Source organism: Mesoplodon densirostris, chromosome Y, assembly GCF_025265405.1.
Source record: "Mesoplodon densirostris isolate mMesDen1 chromosome Y, mMesDen1 primary haplotype, whole genome shotgun sequence".
In the NCBI taxonomy this organism is placed as follows: Eukaryota; Metazoa; Chordata; class Mammalia; order Artiodactyla; family Ziphiidae; genus Mesoplodon; species Mesoplodon densirostris.
In genome coordinates this window covers 10,733,108-10,754,649 of record NC_082682.1, presented here as the reverse complement: position 1 = coordinate 10,754,649, position 21,542 = coordinate 10,733,108, and positions in this window count along the sequence as shown.

Genomic DNA, 21,542 nt, shown 5'->3' with positions numbered 1-21,542 from the left:
ACCATGTCCATCATCATAATGCTTCATGCTATTGTCATCACAATGAAATCAAAATGTTCCATGACCTCTGTCATCACAATGCCCCAAACCCTTGTGATCACTATGTTCCATAACACTTGTCATCATGACGCTCGTCTTCACCGTTATCTGTGGACTTCTGATCACAATGCTCCATGCCCTTGTCATCACAAAGCTCCATGACGCATGTCATCAGAATCCGCCATGGCCTTCTCATCACAATGCTCCATGCCCATGTCAGCACAATGCTCCAAGACCCCTGTAATCACAATGCTCCATGCCCCTTTTCATCTCAATGCTCCATGGACCCCTTCATCACAATGCACCATGACCATCATCAAAATGCTTCATGTTATTATCATCACAAGGAAACCAAAATGCTCCATGACCTCTTTTATCACGATGCTCCTATACCCCTGTAATCACAATCCTCCATGCCCCCTGGCATCACAGTGCACCATCCCCATCATCATAATGCTTCATGCTATTGTCATCACAATGAAATCAAAATGCTCCATGACCTCTGGCATCACAATGCTCCAAACCCTTGTGATCACAATGTTCCATCACACTTGTCATCACAACGCCCCATGACACTCGTCTTCACCATTATCTGTAGACTTTTCATCACAATGCTCCATGCCTTGTTCATCACAGTGCTCCATGCCATTGTCATCACAATAGTCCACAAGATGGTCATCAGAATGCTCCATGACACTTGTCATCACAATGCTCTATGACCCCTGTTATCACAATGCTCCATGACACCTGTCCTCACAATGCTCCATGCCCCTTGTCATTACAGTGCTCCATGACACTCATCATCACAATTATCCAAGGTCTTCGCATCACAATGCTCCACGGTCTTGCCATCACAATGCTCCATGCCCTTGTCATCACAAAGCTCCATTACGCATGTCATCAGAATGCTCCTTGGCCCTCTCATCACAATGCTCCATGCCTTTGTCATCACTATGCTCCTAGACCCCTGTAATCAAAATCTCCCATGCCCCCTGGCATTACAGTGCAACATCCCCATCATCATAATGCTTCATGCTATTGTCATCACAATGAAATCAAAATGCTCCATGACCACTCTCATCAGAATGCTCCAAATGCTTGTGATCACAATGTTCCATAACACTTGTCATCACAACGCTCAATGACGCTCATCATCACAATTATCCTTGGTCTTCTCATCACAATGCTCCATGACCTTTGTCATCACAATGCTCATTACACTTGTCATCAAAATGCTCCCTGACACTTGTCGTCAGTATGCTCCTTGAAGCCTGTCATGACAAGGCTCCATGCCTTTTTCATCCCAATGATCCATGCCTTTTTAATCACAAGGCTCCAAGAACACTGCACTCACAATGCTCCATGCCCTTGTCATCACAAAGGCCATGATGCATGTCATCAGAAAGCTCCATGGCCTTCTCATCACAATGCTCCATGCCCTTGTCATCACAATACACCAAGACCCCTGTAATCACAGTGTTCCATGCCCCTTATCATCAGAATGCCCCAGGAGATTTGTCATCACAAGGCTCCATGGTCTTCTCATAACAATGCTCCAGAACCTTGTCTTCACAGTGCTCCATTCCCTTATCATCAAAATGCTCCATGACACCTGTCATCACATTACTCCATGAATATTTTCCCCACAATGCTCCATGCCTTTGTCAGCAAAATGCTACATGACCTTGTCATCACAATGCTCCATGCCCCGTTTCATCAGAATGCTCCATGAGACTTGTCATCACAAGGCTCCATGGTCTACTCATCACAATGCTCCAGGATCTTGTCATCACAATGCTCCTTTCCCTTTTCATCACAATGCTCCATGAAACCTGTCATCACAATACTCCATGAACATTTTAAGCCCAATGCTCCATACCCTTGTCATCCCAATGCTCAATGACCACTGTAATCACCATGCTCCATACCTTTGTAGCAAAATCCTACATGAACTTGCCATCACAATGCTCCATGCACTTGTCAACACATTCCTCCATGAACTTTGGGATCACATTGCCACATACACTTGTCATCACAATGCTGCATGCTCCTTGAAATCACAGTGCTCCATGACCCCTGTCATCACAATGCTACAAACACTTGTGATCACAATGCTCCATAACACTAGGCATCACAATGCTCCATGTCATTGCCATCACAATGCTTCATGACCATTGTTATCACAATGCTCAATACACTTGTCATCACAATGCTCACTGATACGTGTGGTCAGAATGCTCCTTGAAACCTGTCATGAAAAGGCTCCATGCCTTTTTCATCACAATGCTACATGCCCTTTTCATCACAATGCTCCATGCCATTGTCATCACAATACTCCACAAGATGGTCATCAGAATGCTCCATGACACTTGTCATCACAATGCTCCATGACCCCTATCATCACAATGCTCCATAACAGCTGTCCTCACAATGCTCCATGCCCTTTGTCATTACAGTGCTCCAAGACACTCGTCATCACAATTATCCATGGTCTTCTCATCACAATGCTCCATGGTCTTGCCGTCACAATGCTCCATGCCCTGGTCATCCCAATGCTCCATGTCCATTGTCATCACAATTCTCCACCTTCTTGTCATCACTATGGTCCATGACACTTCTCATCAGAATGTTACATGTTCTTGTCATCACAATCCTCCATGCACTTGTCATCGCAATGCTCCATGACCCTTGTCATAGCAAGCTCTATGCGCTTGTCATCACAGTGCTTCACGACATTGTCATCAAAATTCTCAATGACCCTTGGCATCACAATGTTCCATGCTCTTGTCATCACAATGCTCCATGCCATTGTCATCACAATGGACCCTGACATATGTCATCACAATGCTCCCTGACACCTGTCTATAAAATATTCCATGACCTTGTCATCACAATGATCCATGCCTCTTTTCATCACAATGCTCCATGACCCCTGTCCTCACAATGCTGCATGACCACTGTCATCACAATGCTCCATGACCCCTGACAAAACAATGATCCGGGACACTTGTCAGCAAAATTCTCCATGAGCATTGTCATCTCAATGCTCCATGAAACCTGTAATCACAGTAAATCGTGACGCCTGTCATCACAGTGCTCCTTGACACTTGTCATCACGATGCTCCATGCCTTTGTCATCAAAATGTTACATGACCTTGTCATCACAATGCTCCCTGCCCTTCTCATCACAATGTACCACGCCCTGACATCAATATGCTTCATGACCTTTGTTATCACAAAGCTCCATGACCTTTGGCATCACAGTGATCCATGCCCCTGTCATCACAATGCTCCATGAAAGCTCTCATCACATTGCTCCATGCCCTTGTCATCACAAAGCTCCATGCCGCTTGTCATCACAATGCTCCATGCCCTTCTCATCACAATGATCCATGCCATAGTCATTACATTCCTCCATGACCCATGTATCACAATGTTCCTTGCCCTTGTCATCACAATGCTCCATGCCCACTCTCATCAAAATAATCCATGAATCTTATCAGACCAAGGCTCTATGCCCTTGTTATCACAATGCTCCATTACGCATTTCATAACAATGCTCCATGACTTCGGCCATCACAATGTTCCACGGCCTTGTCATCACAAGGCTCCATTACACTTGTCATCTCAATGCCCCAAGACCCATGCAATTACAATGCTCCATGTCCTTGTCATCACAAAACTCCATGACGCATGTCATCAGAATGCTCCTTCGCCCTCTCATCACAATGCTCCATACACTTGTCATCACGATGCTCCTAGACCCCTGTAATCACAATCCTCCATGCTCCCTGGCATCACAGTTCACCATCCCCATCATCATAATGCTTCATGCTATTGTCATCACAATGAAATCAAAATGCTCCATGACCTCTGGCATCAAAATGTTCCAAACCCTTAGGATCACAATGTTCCATCACACTTGTCATCAGAACACCCCATGACACTCGTGTTCAACATTATCTGTGGACTTCTCATCGCAATGCTCCATGCCCTTTTCATCACAATGCTCCATGCCATTGTCATCACAATACTCCACAAGATGGTCATCAGAATGCTCCATGACACTTGTCATCACAATGCTCCATGAACACTGTCCTCAAAATGCTCGATGCCCCTTGTCATTACAGTGCTCCAAGTCACTCGTCATCACAATTATGCAAGGTCTTCGCATCACAATGCTCCACGGTCTTGCCATTACAAAGCTCCATGCCCTGGTCATCCCAATGCTCCATGTCCATTGTCATCACAATTCTCAACATCCTTGTCATCACAAAGGACCATGACACTTCTCATCATAATGTTACATGCTCTTGTCATCACAATTCTCCATGCACTTGTCATCACAATGCTCCATGACCCTTGTCATAGCAAGCTCCATGCACTTGTCATCACAGTGCTTCACGACCTTGTCATCAAAATTCTCAATGGCCCTTGGCATCACAATGCTCTATGTCCTTGTCATCACAATGCTCCATGCCATTGTCATCACAATGGACCCTGACATATGTCATCACAATATTCACTGACACCTGCCTTCACAATACTCCTTCATCTTGTCATCATAATGATCCATGCCCTTGTCATCACAATGCTCCAAAACCCCTGTAATCACAATGCTCCATGCCCCTTGTCATCTCAATACTCCATGGACACTTTATTCACAATGCACTATGACCATCATCATAATGCTTCATGTTATTGTCATCACAATGAAATCAAAATGCTCCATGACCTCTCTCATCAGAATGCTCCAAACGCTTCTTATCACAATGTTCCATAACACTTGTCATCACAACGCCCAATGACGCTCATCATCACAATTATCCTTGGTCTTCTCATCACAATGCTCCATGAAATTTGCCATCACAATGCTCTATACTCATGTCATCACAATGCTCCCTGACACTTGTCGTCAGTATGCTCCTTGAAGCCTGTCATGACAAGGCTTCATGCCTTTTTCATCACAATGATCCATGCCCTTTTCATCACAAGGCTCCAAGAACACTGCACTCACAATGCTCCATGCCCTTGTCATCACAAAGGCCATGATTCACGTCATCAGAAAGCTCCATGGCCTTCTCATCACAATGCTCCATGCCCTTGTCATCAAAATACTCCAAGAACCCTGAAATCACACAGTTCCATGTCCCTTATCATCAGAATGCTCCATGAGATTTGTCATCACAAGGCTCCATGGTCTTCTCAAAACAGGGATCCAGAACCTTGTCATCACAGTGCTCCATTCCCTTATCATCACAATGCTCCATGACACCTGTCATCACATTACTCCATGAATATTTTCCCCAAAATGCTCCATGCCTTTGTCAGCAAAATGCTACATGACCCCAGTCATCACTATGCTCCATGCCCCTTTTCATCAGAATGCTCCATGAGACTTGTCATCACAAGGCTCCATGGTCTACTCATCAAAATGCTCCAGGATTTTGGCATCACAATGCTCCTTTCCCTTTTCCTCACCATGCTCCATGAAACCTGTCATCACAATACTCCATGAACATTTTAAGCCCAATGCTCCATACCCTTGTCATCCCAATGCTCAATGACCACTGTAATCACCATGCTCCATGCCTTTGTCAGCAAAATCCTACATGACCTCGCCATCACAATGCTCCATGCGCTTGTCATCACAATCCTCCATGAAACTTGGGAATACATTGCTCCATACACTTGTCATCACAATGCTCCATGCTCTTTGAAATCACAGTGTTCCATGACCTCTGTCATCACAATGCTACAAACACTTGTGATCACAATGCTCCATAACACTTGGCATCACAATGCTCTATGCCATTGTCATCACAATGCTTCATGAACTTTGTTATCACAATGCTCAATACACTTGTCATCACAATGCTCCCTGACAATTGTCGTCAGAATACGCCTAGAAACCTGTCATGAAAAGACTCCATGAATTTTTCATCACAATGTTCCATGCTCTTTTCATCACAATGCTCCATGCCATTGTCATCACAATACTCCACAAGATGGTGATCAGAATGCTCCATGACACTTGTCATCACAATGTTCCATGACCCCGTCCTCACAATGCTCCATGACAGCTCTCCTCACAATGCTCCATGCCCCTTGTCATTACAGTGCTCCAAGTCACTCGTCATCACAATTATCCATAGTCTTCTCATCACAATGCTCCACGGTCTTGCCATCACAATGCTCCATGCCCTGGTCATCCCAATGCTCCATGTCCATTGTCATCACAATTCTCCACGTCCTTGTCATCACAATGGTCCATGACACTTCTCATCATAATGTTACAAGCTCTTGTCATCACAATTCTCCATGCACTTGTCATCGCAATGCTCCATGACCCTTGTCATAGCAAGCTCCATGCGCTTTTCATCACAGTGCTTCACGAACTTGTCATCAAAATTCTCCATGGCCCTTGGCATCACAATGCTCCATGTCCTTGTCATCACAATGTTCCTTGCCTTTGTCATCACAATGCTCCAGGCCCACTCTTATCACAATAATCCATGAAACTTCTCAGACCAATGCTCTATGCCCTTGTTATCACAATGATCAATTACCCCTGTCATAACAATGCTCCATGACCACGGCCATCACAATATTCCACGGCCTTCTCATCACAATGCTCCATGCCCTTGTCATCAAAATACTCCAAGACCCCTGTAATCACAGTGTTCCATGTCCCTTATCATCAGAATGTTCCATGAGATTTGTCATCACAAGGCTCCATGGTCTTCTCATAACAATGCTCCAGAAACTTGTCATCACATTGTTCCATTCCCTTATCATCACAATGCTCCATGACCCTTGTCATCACATTACACCATGAATATTTTCCCCACAATGCTCCAAGCCTTAGTCAGCAAAATGCTACATGACCTTGTCATCACAATGCTCCATGACCCTTTTCATCAGAATGCTCCATGAGACTTGTCATCATAAGGCTCCATGGTCTGCTCATCACAATGCTCCAGGATTCTGTCATCAGAATGCTCCTTTCCCTGTTCCTCACAATGCTCCATGAAACCTGTCATCACAATACTCCATGAACATTTTAAGCCAATGCTCCATACTCTTGTCATCCCAATGCTCAATGACCACTGTAATCACCATGCTCCATGCCTTTGTCAGCAAAATCCTACATGAACTTGCCATCACAATGCTCCATGCGCTTGTCATCACAATCCTCCATGAAACTAGGATTCACATTGCCCCATACACTTGCCATCACAATGCTCCATGCGCTTGTCAACACATTCCTCCATGAACCTTGGGATCACATTGCCACATACACTTGTCATCACAATGCTGCATGCTCCTTGAAATCACAGTGCTCCATGACCCCTGTCATCACAATGCTACAAACACTTGTGATCACAATGCTCCATAACACTAGGCATCACAATGCTCCATGCCATTGCCATCACAATGCTTCATGACCATTGTTATCACAATGCTCAATACACTTGTCATCACAATGCTCACTGATACGTGTCGTCAGAATGCTCCTTGAAACCTGTCATGAAAAGGCTCCATGCCTTTTTCATCACAATGCTACATGCCCTTTTCATCACAATGCTCCATGCCATTGTCATCACAATACTCCACAAGATGGTCATCAGAATGCTCCATGACACTTGTCATCACAATGCTCCATGACCCCTATCATCACAATGCTCCATAACAGCTGTCCTCACAATGCTCCATGCCCCTTGTCATTACAGTGCTCCAAGACACTCGTCATCACAATTATCCATGGTCTTCTCATCACAATGCTCCACGGTCTTGCCGTCACAATGCTCCATGCCCTGGTCATCCCAATGCTCCATGTCCATTGTCATCACAATTCTCCACCTTCTTGTCATCACTATGGTCCATGACACTTCTCATCAGAATGTTACATGTTCTTGTCATCACAATCCTCCATGCACTTGTCATCGCAATGCTCCATGACCCTTGTCATAGCAAGCTCTATGCGCTTGTCATCACAGTGCTTCACGACATTGTCATCAAAATTCTCAATGACCCTTGGCATCACAATGTTCCATGCTCTTGTCATCACAATGCTCCATGCCATTGTCATCACAATGGACCCTGACATATGTCATCACAATGCTCCCTGACACCTGTCTATACAATATTCCATGACCTTGTCATCACAATGATCCATGCCTCTTTTCATCACAATGCTCCATGACCCCTGTCCTCACAATGCTGCATGACCACTGTCATCACAATGCTCCATGACCCCTGACAAAACAATGATCCGGGACACTTGTCAGCAAAATTCTCCATGAGCATTGTCATCTCAATGCTCCATGAAACCTGTAATCACAGTAAATCGTGACGCCTGTCATCACAGTGCTCCTTGACACTTGTCATCACGATGCTCCATGCCTTTGTCATCAAAATGTTACATGACCTTGTCATCACAATGCTCCCTGCCCTTCTCATCACAATGTACCACGCCCTGACATCAATATGCTTCATGACCTTTGTTATCACAAAGCTCCATGACCTTTGGCATCACAGTGATCCATGCCCCTGTCATCACAATGCTCCATGAAAGCTCTCATCACATTGCTCCATGCCCTTGTCATCACAAAGCTCCATGCCGCTTGTCATCACAATGCTCCATGCCCTTCTCATCACAATGATCCATGCCATAGTCATTACATTCCTCCATGACCCATGTATCACAATGTTCCTTGCCCTTGTCATCACAGTGCTCCATGCCCACTCTCATCAAAATAATCCATGAATCTTCTCAGATCAATGCTCTATGCCCTTTTTATCACAATGCTCCATTACGCATGTCATAACAATGCTCCATGACTTCGGCCATCACAATGTTCCACGGCCTTGTCATCACAAGGCTCCATGACACTTGTCATCTCAAAGCCCCAAGACCCATGCAATTACAATGCTCCATGTCCTTGTCATCACAAAACTCCATGACGCATGTCATCAGAATGCTCCTTGGCCCTCTCATCACAATGCTCCATACACTTGTCATCACGATGCTCCTAGACCCCTGTAATCACAATCCTCCATGCTCCCTGGCATCACAGTTCACCATCCCCATCATCATAATGCTTCATGCTATTGTCATCACAATGAAATCAAAATGCTCCATGACCTCTGGCATCAAAATGTTCCAAACCCTTATGATCACAATGTTCCATCACACTTGTCATCAGAACACCCCATGACACTCGTGTTCAACATTATCTGTGGACTTCTCATCGCAATGCTCCATGCCCTTTTCATCACAATGCTCCATGCCATTGTCATCACAATACTCCACAAGATGGTCATCAGAATGCTCCATGACACTTGTCATCACAATGCTCCATGAACACTGTCCTCACAATGCTCGATGCCCCTTGTCATTACAGTGCTCCAAGTCACTCGTCATCACAATTATGCAAGGTCTTCGCATCACAATGCTCCACGGTCTTGCCATCACAAAGCTCCATGCCCTGGTCATCCCAATGCTCCATGTCCATTGTCATCACAATTCTCAACGTCCTTGTCATCACAAAGGACCATGACACTTCTCATCATAATGTTACATGCTCTTGTCATCACAATTCTCCATGCACTTGTCATCACAATGCTCCATGACCCTTGTCATAGCAAGCTCCATGCACTTGTCATCACAGTGCTTCACGACCTTGTCATCAAAATTCTCAATGGCCCTTGGCATCACAATGCTCTATGTCCTTGTCATCACAATGCTCCATGCCATTGTCATCACAATGGACCCTGACATATGTCATCACAATGTTCACTGACACCTGCCTTCACAATACTCCTTCATCTTGTCATCATAATGATCCATGCCCTTGTCATCACAATGCTCCAAAACCCCTGTAATCACAATGCTCCATGCCCCTTGTCATCTCAATACTCCATGGACACTTTATTCACAATGCACTATGACCATCATCATAATGCTTCATGTTATTGTCATCACAATGAAATCAAAATGCTCCATGACCTCTCTCATCAGAATGCTCCAAACGCTTCTTATCACAATGTTCCATAACACTTGTCATCACAACGCCCAATGACGCTCATCATCACAATTATCCTTGGTCTTCTCATCACAATGCTCCATGAAATTTGCCATCACAATGCTCTATACTCATGTCATCACAATGCTCCCTGACACTTGTCGTCAGTATGCTCCTTGAAGCCTGTCATGACAAGGCTTCATGCCTTTTTCATCACAATGATCCATGCCCTTTTCATCACAAGGCTCCAAGAACACTGCACTCACAATGCTCCATGCCCTTGTCATCACAAAGGCCATGATTCAGGTCATCAGAAAGCTCCATGGCCTTCTCATCACAATGCTCCATGCCCTTGTCATCAAAATACTCCAAGAACCCTGTAATCACACAGTTCCATGTCCCTTATCATCAGAATGCTCCATGAGATTTGTCATCACAAGGCTCCATGGTCTTCTCAAAACAGGGATCCAGAACCTTGTCATCACAGTGCTCCATTCCCTTATCATCACAATGCTCCATGACACCTGTCATCACATTACTCCATGAATATTTTCCCCACAATGCTCCATGCCTTTGTCAGCAAAATGCTACATGACCCCAGTCATCACTATGCTCCATGCCCCTTTTCATCAGAATGCTCCATGAGACTTGTCATCACAAGGCTCCATGGTCTACTCATCAAAATGCTCCAGGATTTTGGCATCACAATGCTCCTTTCCCTTTTCCTCACCATGCTCCATGAAACCTGTCATCACAATACTCCATGAACATTTTAAGCCCAATGCTCCATACCCTTGTCATCCCAATGCTCAATGACCACTGTAATCACCATGCTCCATGCCTTTGTCAGCAAAATCCTACATGACCTCGCCATCACAATGCTCCATGCGCTTGTCATCACAATCCTCCATGAAACTTGGAATCACATTGCTCCATACACTTGTCATCACAATGCTCCATGCTCTTTGAAATCACAGTGTTCCATGACCTCTGTCATCACAATGCTACAAACACTTGTGATCACAATGCTCCATAACACTTGGCATCACAATGCTCCATGCCATTGTCATCACAATACTCCACAAGATGGTCATCAGAATGCTCCATGACACTTGTCATCACAATGTTCCATGACCCCGTCCTCACAATGCTCCATGACAGCTGTCCTCACAATGCTCCATGCCCCTTGTCATTACAGTGCTCCAAGACACTCGTCATCACAATTATCCATGGTCTTCTCATCACAATGCTCCACGGTCTTGCCATCACAATGCTCCATGCCCTGGTCATCCCAATGCTCCATGTCCATTGTCATCACAATTCTCCACGTCCTTGTCATCACAATGGTCCATGACACTTCTCATCATAATGTTACAAGCTCTTGTCATCACAATCCTCCATGCACTTGTCATCGCAATGCTCCATGATCCTTGTCATAGCAAGCTCCATGCGCTTTTCATCACAGTGCTTCACGAACTTGTCATCAAAATTCTCCATGGCCCTTGGCATCACAATGCTCCATGTCCTTGTCATCACAATGTTCCTTGCCTTTGTCATCACAATGCCCCAGGCCCACTCTTATCACAATAATCCATGAAACTTCTCAGACCAATGCTCTATGCCCTTGTTATCACAATGATCAATTACCCCTGTCATAACAAAGCTCCATGACCACTGCCATCACAATATTCCACGGCCTTGTCATCACAAGGCTCCATGACACTTGTCATCTCAGTGTTCCAAGAACACTGCAATTACAATGCTCCAAGCCCTTGTCATCACAAAGCTCCATGACGCATGTCATCAGAATGCTCCTTGGCCTTCTCATCACGATGCTCAATGCCCTGGTCATCACGATGCTCCTAGACCCCTGTCATCACAATCGTCTATGCACCCTGGCGTCACACTACTCCATCCCCATCATCATAATACTTCATGCTATTGTCATCACAATGAAATCAAAATGCTCCATGACCTCTGGCATCACAATGCTCCAAACCCTTGTGATCACAATGTTCCATCACACTTGTCATCACAACGCCCCATGACGCTCGTCTTCACCATTATCTGTGGACTTTTCATCACAATGCTCCATGCCCTTTTCATCACAATGCTCCATGCCATTGTCATCACAATACTCCACAAGATGGTCATCAGAATGCTCCATGACACTTGTCATCACAATGCTCCATGACCCCTATCCTCACAATGCTCCATGCCCCTTGTCATTACAGTGCTCCAAGACACTCGTCATCACAATTATCCAAGGTCTTCGCATCACAATGCTCCACGGTCTTGCCATCACAAAGCTCCATGCCCTGGTCATCCCAATGCTCCATGTCCATTGTCATCACAATTCTCAACGTCCTTGTCATCACAATGGTCCATGACACTTCTCATCATAATGTTACATGCTCTTGTCATCACAGTCCTCCATGCACTTGTCATCGCAATGCTCCATGACCCTTGTCATAGGCAAGCTCCATGCGCTTGTCATCACAGTGCTTCTCGAGTTTGTCATCAAAATTCTCAATGGCCCTTGGCATCACAATGCTCCATGCCATTGTCATCACTATTGACCCTGACATATGTCATCACAATGCTCTCTGACACCTGCCTTCACAATACTCCTTGATCTTGTCATCATAATGATCCATGCCCTTGTCATCGCAATGCTCCAATACCCCTGTAATCACAATGCTCCATGCCCCTTTTCATCTCAGTGCTCCATGAAAACTGTCATCACAATGCACCATGTCCATCATCATAATGCTTCATGCTATTGTCATCACAATGAAATCAAAATGTTCCATGACCTCTGTCATCACAATGCCCCAAACCCTTGTGATCACTATGTTCCATAACACTTGTCATCATGACGCTCGTCTTCACCGTTATCTGTGGACTTCTCATCACAATGCTCCATGCCCTTGTCATCACAAAGCTCCATGACGCATGTCATCAGAATCCGCCATGGCCTTCTCATCACAATGCTCCATGCCCATGTCAGCACAATGCTCCAAGACCCCTGTAATCACAATGCTCCATGCCCCTTTTCATCTCAATGCTCCATGGACCCCTTCATCACAATGCACCATGACCATCATCAAAATGCTTCATGTTATTATCATCACAAGGAAACCAAAATGCTCCATGACCTCTTTTATCACGATGCTCCTATACCCCTGTAATCACAATCCTCCATGCCCCCTGGCATCACAGTGCACCATCCCCATCATCATAATGCTTCATGCTATTGTCATCACAATGAAATCAAAATGCTCCATGACCTCTGGCATCACAATGCTCCAAACCCTTGTGATCACAATGTTCCATCACACTTGTCATCACAACGCCCCATGACACTCGTCTTCACCATTATCTGTAGACTTTTCATCACAATGCTCCATGCCTTGTTCATCACAGTGCTCCATGCCATTGTCATCACAATAGTCCACAAGATGGTCATCAGAATGCTCCATGACACTTGTCATCACAATGCTCTATGACCCCTGTTATCACAATGCTCCATGACACCTGTCCTCACAATGCTCCATGCCCCTTGTCATTACAGTGCTCCATGACACTCATCATCACAATTATCCAAGGTCTTCGCATCACAATGCTCCATGGTCTTGCCATAACAATGCTCCATTTCCGTGTCATCACAAAGCTCCATGATGCATGTCATCAGAATGCTCCTTGGCCCTCTCATCTCAATGCTCCATGCCCTTGTCATCACTATGCTCCTAGACCCCTGTAATCAAAATCTTCCATGCCCCCTGGCATTACAGTGCAACATCCCCATCATCATAATGCTTCATGCTATTATCATCCCAATGAAATCAAAATGCTCCATGACCTCTCTCATCAGAATGCTGCAAATGCTTGTGATCACAATGTTCCATTACACTTGTCATCACAATGCTCAATGATGCTCGTCATCACAATTATCCATGGTCTTCTCATCACAATGCTCCATGACCTTTGTCATCACAATGCTCAATACACTTGTCATCAAAATGCTCCCTGACACTTGTCGTCAGTATGCTCCTTGAAGCCTGGCATGAAAATGCTCCATGCCCTTTTCATCCCAATGATCCATGCCTTTTTCATCACAAGGCTCCAAGAACACTGCACTCACAATGCTCCATGCCCTTGTCATCACAAAGGCCATGATGCATGTCATCAGAAAGCTCCATGGCCTTCTCATCACAATGCTCCATGCCCTTGTCATCACAATACTCCAAGACCCCTGTAATCACAGTGTTGCATGTCCCTTATCATCAGAATGCCCCAGGAGATTTGTCATCACAAGGCTCCATGGTCTTCTCATAACAATGCTCCAGAACCTTGTCATCACAGGGCTCCATTCCCTTATCATCACAATGCTCCATGGCACCTGTCATCACATTACTCCATGAATATTTTCCCCACAGTGCTCCATTCCTTTGTCAGCAAAATGCTACATGACCTTGTCATCACAATGCTCCATGCCATTGTCATCACAATGGACCCTGACATATGTCATCACAATGCTCCCTGACACCTGTCTATACAATATTCCATGACCTTGTCATCACAATGATCCATGCCTCTTTTCATCACAATGCTCCATGACCCCTGTCCTCACAATGCTGCATGACCACTGTCATCACATCGCTCCATGACCCCTGACAAAACAATGATCCGGGACTCTTGTCAGCAAAATTCTCCATGAGCATTGTCATCTCAATGCTCCATGAAACCTGTAATCACAGTGAATCGTTACGCCTGTCATCACAGTGCTCCTTGACACTTGTCATCACGATGCTCCATGCTTTTGTCATCCAAATGTTACATGACCTTGTCATCACAATGCTCCCTGCTTTTCTCATCACAATGTACCACGCCCTGACATCAATATGCTTCCTGACCTTTGTCATCACAAAGCTCCATGACCTTTGGCATCACAGTGATCTATGCCACTTTCATCACAATGCTCCATGAAAACTCTCATCGCATTGCTCCGTACCCTTGTCATCACAAAGCTCCATGACGCTTGTCATCACAATGTTCCATGCCCTTCTCATCACAATGCTCCATGCCATAGTCATTACATTCCTCCATGTCCCATGTATAACAATGGTTCTTGCCCTTGTCATCACAATGCTTCATGCCCACTCTCATCACAATAACCCATGAATCTTCTCAGACCAATGCTCTATGCCCTTGTCATCACAATGCTCCATTACGCATGTCATAACAATGCTCCATGACTTCGGCCATCACAATGTTCCACGGCCTTGTCATCACAATGCTCCATACACTTCTCATCACGATGCTCCTAGACCCCTGTAATCGCAATCCTCCATGCTCCCTGGCATGACAGTTCACCATCCTCATCATCATAATGCTTCATGCTATTGTCCTCACAGTGAAATCAAAATGCTCCATGACCTCTGGCATCAAAATATTCCAAACCCTTGTGATCACAATGTTCCATCACGCTTGTCATCAGAACGCCCCATGACACTCGTGTTCAACATTATCTGTGGACTTCTCATCACAATGCTCCATGCCCTTTTCATCACAATGCTCCATGCCATTGTCATCACAATACTCCACAAGATGGTCATCAGAATGCTCCATGACACTTGTCATCACAATGCTCCATGACCACTGTTATCACAATACTCCATGACACCTGTCCTCACAATGCTCCATGCCCCTTGTTACTGCAGTGCTCCATGACACTCATAATCACAATTATCCAAGGTCTTCGCATCACAATGCTCCACGGTCTTGCCATCACAATGCTCCATGCCCTTGTCATCACAAAGCTCCATTACGCATGTCATCAGAATGCTCCTTGGCCCTCTCATCACAATGCTCCATGCCTTTGTCATCACTATGCTCCTAGACCCCTGTAATCAAAATCTTCCATGCCCCCTGGCACCACAGTGCAACATCCCCATCATCATAATGCTTCATGCTATTGTCATCACAATGAAATCAAAATGCTCCATGACCACTCTCATCAGAATGCTCCAAATGCTTGTGATCACAATGTTCCATAACACTTGTCATCACAAAGCTCAATGACGCTCATCATCACAATTATCCATGGTCTTCTCATCACAATGCTCCATGACCTTTTTCATCACAATGCTCATTACACTTGTCATCAAAATGCTCCCTGACACTTGTCGTCAGTATGCTCCTTGAAGCCTGTCATGACAAGGCTCCATGCCTATTTCATCCCAATGATCCATGCCTTTTAAATCACAAGGCTCCAAGAACACTGCACTCACAATGCTCCATGCCCTTGTCATCACAAAGGCCATGATGCATGTCATCAGAAAGCTCCATGGCCTTCTCATCACAATGCTCCATGCCCTTGTCATCACAATACACCAAGACCCCTGTAATCACAGTGTTCCATGCCCCTTATCATCAGAATGCCCCAGGAGATTTGTCATCACAAGGCTCCATGGTCTTCTCATAACAATGCTCCAGAACCTTGTCTTCACAGTGCTCCATTCCCTTATCATCAAAATGCTCCATGACACCTGTCATCACATTACTCCATGAATATTTTCCCCACAATGCTCCATGCCTTTGTCAGCAAAATGCTACATGACCTTGTCATCACAATGCTCCATGCCCCGTTTCATCAGAATGCTCCATGAGACTTGTCATCACAAGGCTCCAGGGTCTACTCATCACAATGCTCCAGGATCTTGTCATCACAATGCTCCTTTCCCTTTTCATCACAATGCTCCATGAAACCTGTCATCACAATACTCCATGAACATTTTAAGCCCAATGCTCCATACCCTTGTCATCCCAATGCTCAATGACCACTGTAATCACCATGCTCCATACCTTTGTAGCAAAATCCTACATGAACTTGCCATCACAATGCTCCATGCACTTGTCAACACATTCCTCCATGAACCTTGGGATCACATTGCCACATACACTTGTCATCACAATGCTGCATGCTCCTTGAAATCACAGTGTTCCATGACCCCTGTCATCACAATGCTACAAACACTTGTGATCACAATGCTCCATAACACTAGGCATCACAATGCTCCATGTCATTGCCATCACAATGCTTCATGACCATTGTTATCACAATGCTCAATACACTTGTCATCACAATGCTCACTGATACGTGTCGTCAGAATGCTCCTTGAAACCTGTCATGAAAAGGCTCCATGCCTTTTTCATCACAATGCTACATGCCCTTTTCATCACAATGCTCCATGCCATTGTCATCACAATACTCCACAAGATGGTCATCAGAATGCTCCATGACACTTGTCATCACAATGCTCCATGACCCCTATCATCACAATGCTCCATAACAGCTGTCCTCACAATGCTCCATGCCCCTTGTCATTACAGTGCTCCAAGACACTCGTCATCACAATTATCCATGGTCTTCTCATCACAATGCTCCACGGTCCTGCCGTCACAATGCTCCATGCCCTGGTCATCCCAATGCTCCATGTCCATTGTCATCACAATTCTCCACCTTCTTGTCATCACTATGGTCCATGACACTTCTCATCAGAATGTTACATGTTCTTGTCATCACAATCCTCCATGCACTTGTCATCGCAATGCTCCATGACCCTTGTCATAGCAAGCTCTATGCGCTTGTCATCACAGTGCTTCACGACATTGTCATCAAAATTCTCAATGACCCTTGGCATCACAATGTTCCATGCTCTTGTCATCACAATGCTCCATGCCATTGTCATCACAATGGACCCTGACATATGTCATCACAATGCTCCCTGACACCTGTCTATACAATATTCCATGACCTTGTCATCACAATGATCCATGCCTCTTTTCATCACAATGCTCCATGACCCCTGTCCTCACAATGCTGCATGACCACTGTCATCACAATGCTCCATGACCCCTGACAAAACAATGATCCGGGACACTTGTCAGCAAAATTCTCCATGAGAATTGTCATCTCAATGCTCCATGAAACCTGTAATCACAGTAAATCGTGACGCCTGTCATCACAGTGCTCCTTGACACTTGTCATCACGATGCTCCATGCCTTTGTCATCAAAATGTTACATGACCTTGTCATCACAATGCTCCCTGCCCTTCTCATCACAATGTACCACGCCCTGACATCAATATGCTTCATGACCTTTGTTATCACAAAGCTCCATGACCTTTGGCATCACAGTGATCCATGCCCCTGTCATCACAATGCTCCATGAAAGCTCTCATCACATTGCTCCATGCCCTTGTCATCACAAAGCTCCATGCCGCTTGTCATCACAATGCTCCATGCCCTTCTCATCACAATGATCCATGCCATAGTCATTACATTCCTCCATGACCCATGTATCACAATGTTCCTTGCCCTTGTCATCACAATGCTCCATGCCCACTCTCATCAAAATAATCCATGAATCTTCTCAGACCAAGGCTCTATGCCCTTGTTATCACAATGCTCCATTACGCATGTCATAACAATGCTCCATGACTTCGGCCATCACAATGTTCCACGGCCTTGTCATCACAAGGCTCCATGACACTTGTCATCTCAATGCCCCAAGACCCATGCAATTACAATGCTCCATGTCCTTGTCATCACAAAACTCCATGACGCATGTCATCAGAATGCTCCTCGGCCCTCTCATCACAATGCTCCATACACTTGTCATCACGATGCTCCTAGACCCCTGTAATCACAATCCTCCATGCTCCCTGGCATCACAGTTCACCATCCCCATCATCATAATGCTTCATGCTATTGTCATCACAATGAAATCAAAATGCTCCATGACCTCTGGCATCAAAATGTTCCAAACCCTTAGGATCACAATGTTCCATCACACTTGTCATCAGAACACCCCATGACACTCGTGTTCAACATTATCTGTGGACTTCTCATCGCAATGCTCCATGCCCTTTTCATCACAATGCTCCATGCCATTGTCATCACAATACTCCACAAGATGGTCATCAGAATGCTCCATGACACTTGTCATCACAATGCTCCATGAACACTGTCCTCACAATGCTCGATGCCCCTTGTCATTACAGTGCTCCAAGTCACTCGTCATCACAATTATGCAAGGTCTTCGCATCACAATGCTCCACGGTCTTGCCATCACAAAGCTCCATGCCCTGGTCATCCCAATGCTCCATGTCCATTGTCATCACAATTCTCAACGTCCTTGTCATCACAAAGGACCATGACACTTCTCATCATAATGTTACATGCTCTTGTCATCACAATTCTCCATGCACTTGTCATCACAATGCTCCATGACCCTTGTCATAGCAAGCTCCATGCACTTGTCATCACAGTGCTTCACGACCTTGTCATCAAAATTCTCAATGGCCCTTGGCATCACAATGCTCTATGTCCTTGTCATCACAATGCTCCATGCCATTGTCATCACAATGGACCCTGACATATGTCATCACAATGTTCACTGACACCTGCCTTCACAATACTCCTTCATCTTGTCATCATAATGATCCATGCCCTTGTCATCACAATGCTCCAAAACCCCTGTAATCACAATGCTCCATGCCCCTTGTCATCTCAATACTCCATGGACACTTTATTCACAATGCACTATGACCATCATCATAATGCTTCATGTTATTGTCATCACAATGAAATCAAAATGCTCCATGACCTCTCTCATCAGAATGCTCCAAACGCTTCTTATCACAATGTTCCATAACACTTGTCATCACAACGCCCAATGACGCTCATCATCACAATTATCCTTGGTCTTCTCATCACAATGCTCCATGAAATTTGCCATCACAATGCTCTATACTCATGTCATCACAATGCTCCCTGACACTTGTCGTCAGTATGCTCCTTGAAGCCTGTCATGACAAGGCTTCATGCCTTTTTCATCACAATGATCCATGCCCTTTTCATCACAAGGCTCCAAGAACACTGCACTCACAATGCTCCATGCCCTTGTCATCACAAAGGCCATGATTCAGGTCATCAGAAAGCTCCATGGCCTTCTCATCACAATGCTCCATGCCCTTGTCATCAAAATACTCCAAGAACCCTGTAATCACACAGTTCCATGTCCCTTATCATCAGAATGCTCCATGAGATTTGTCATCACAAGGCTCCATGGTCTTCTCAAAACAGGGATCCAGAACCTTGTCATCACAGTGCTCCATTCCCTTATCATCACAATGCTCCATGACACCTGTCATCACATTACTCCATGAATATTTTCCCCACAATGCTCCATGCCTTTGTCAGCAAAATGCTACATGACCCCAGTCATCACTATGCTCCATACCCCTTTTCATCAGAATGCTCCATGAGACTTGTCATCACAAGGCTCCATGGTCTACTCATCAAAATGCTCCAGGATTTTGGCATCACAATGCTCCTTTCCCTTTTCCTCACCATGCTCCATGAAACCTGTCATCACAATACTCCATGAACATTTTAAGCCCAATGCTCCATACCCTTGTCATCCCAATGCTCAATGACCACTGTAATCACCATGCTCCATGCCTTTGTCAGCAAAATCCTACATGACCTCGCCATCACAATGCTCCATGCGCTTGTCATCACAATCCTCCATGAAACTTGGGAATACATTGCTCCATACACTTGTCATCACAATGCTCCATGCTCTTTGAAATCACAGTGTTCCATGACCTCTGTCATCACAATGCTACAAACACTTGTGATCACAATGCTCCATAACACTTGGCATCACAATGCTCTATGCCATTGTCATCACAATGCTTCATGAACTTTGTTATCACAATGCTCAATATACTTGTCATCACAATGCTCCCTGACAATTGTCGTCAGAATACGCCTAGAAACCTGTCATGAAAAGGCTCCATGACTTTTTCATCACAATGTTCCATGCTCTTTTCATCACAATGCTCCATGCCATTGTCATCACAATACTCCACAAGATGGTGATCAGAATGCTCCATGACACTTGTCATCACAATGTTCCATGACCCCGTCCTCACAATGCTCCATGACAGCTGTCCTCACAATGCTCCATGCCCCTTGACATTACAGTGCTCCAAGACACTCGTCATCACAATTATCCATAGTCTTCTCATCACAATGCTCCACGGTCTTGCCATCACAATGCTCCATGCCCTGGTCATCCCAATGCTCCATGTCCATTGTCATCACAATTCTCCACGTCCTTGTCATCACAATGGTCCATGACACTTCTCATCATAATGTTACAAGCTCTTGTCATCACAATTCTCCATGCACTTGTCATCGCAATGCTCCATGACCCTTGTCATAGCAAGCTCCATGCGCTTTTCATCACAGTGCTTCACGAACTTGTCATCAAAATTCTCCATGGCCCTTGGCATCACAATCCTCCATGTCCTTGTCATCACAATGTTCCTTGCCTTTGTCATCACAATGCTCCAGGCCCACTCTTATCACAATAATCCATGAAACTTCTCAGACCAATG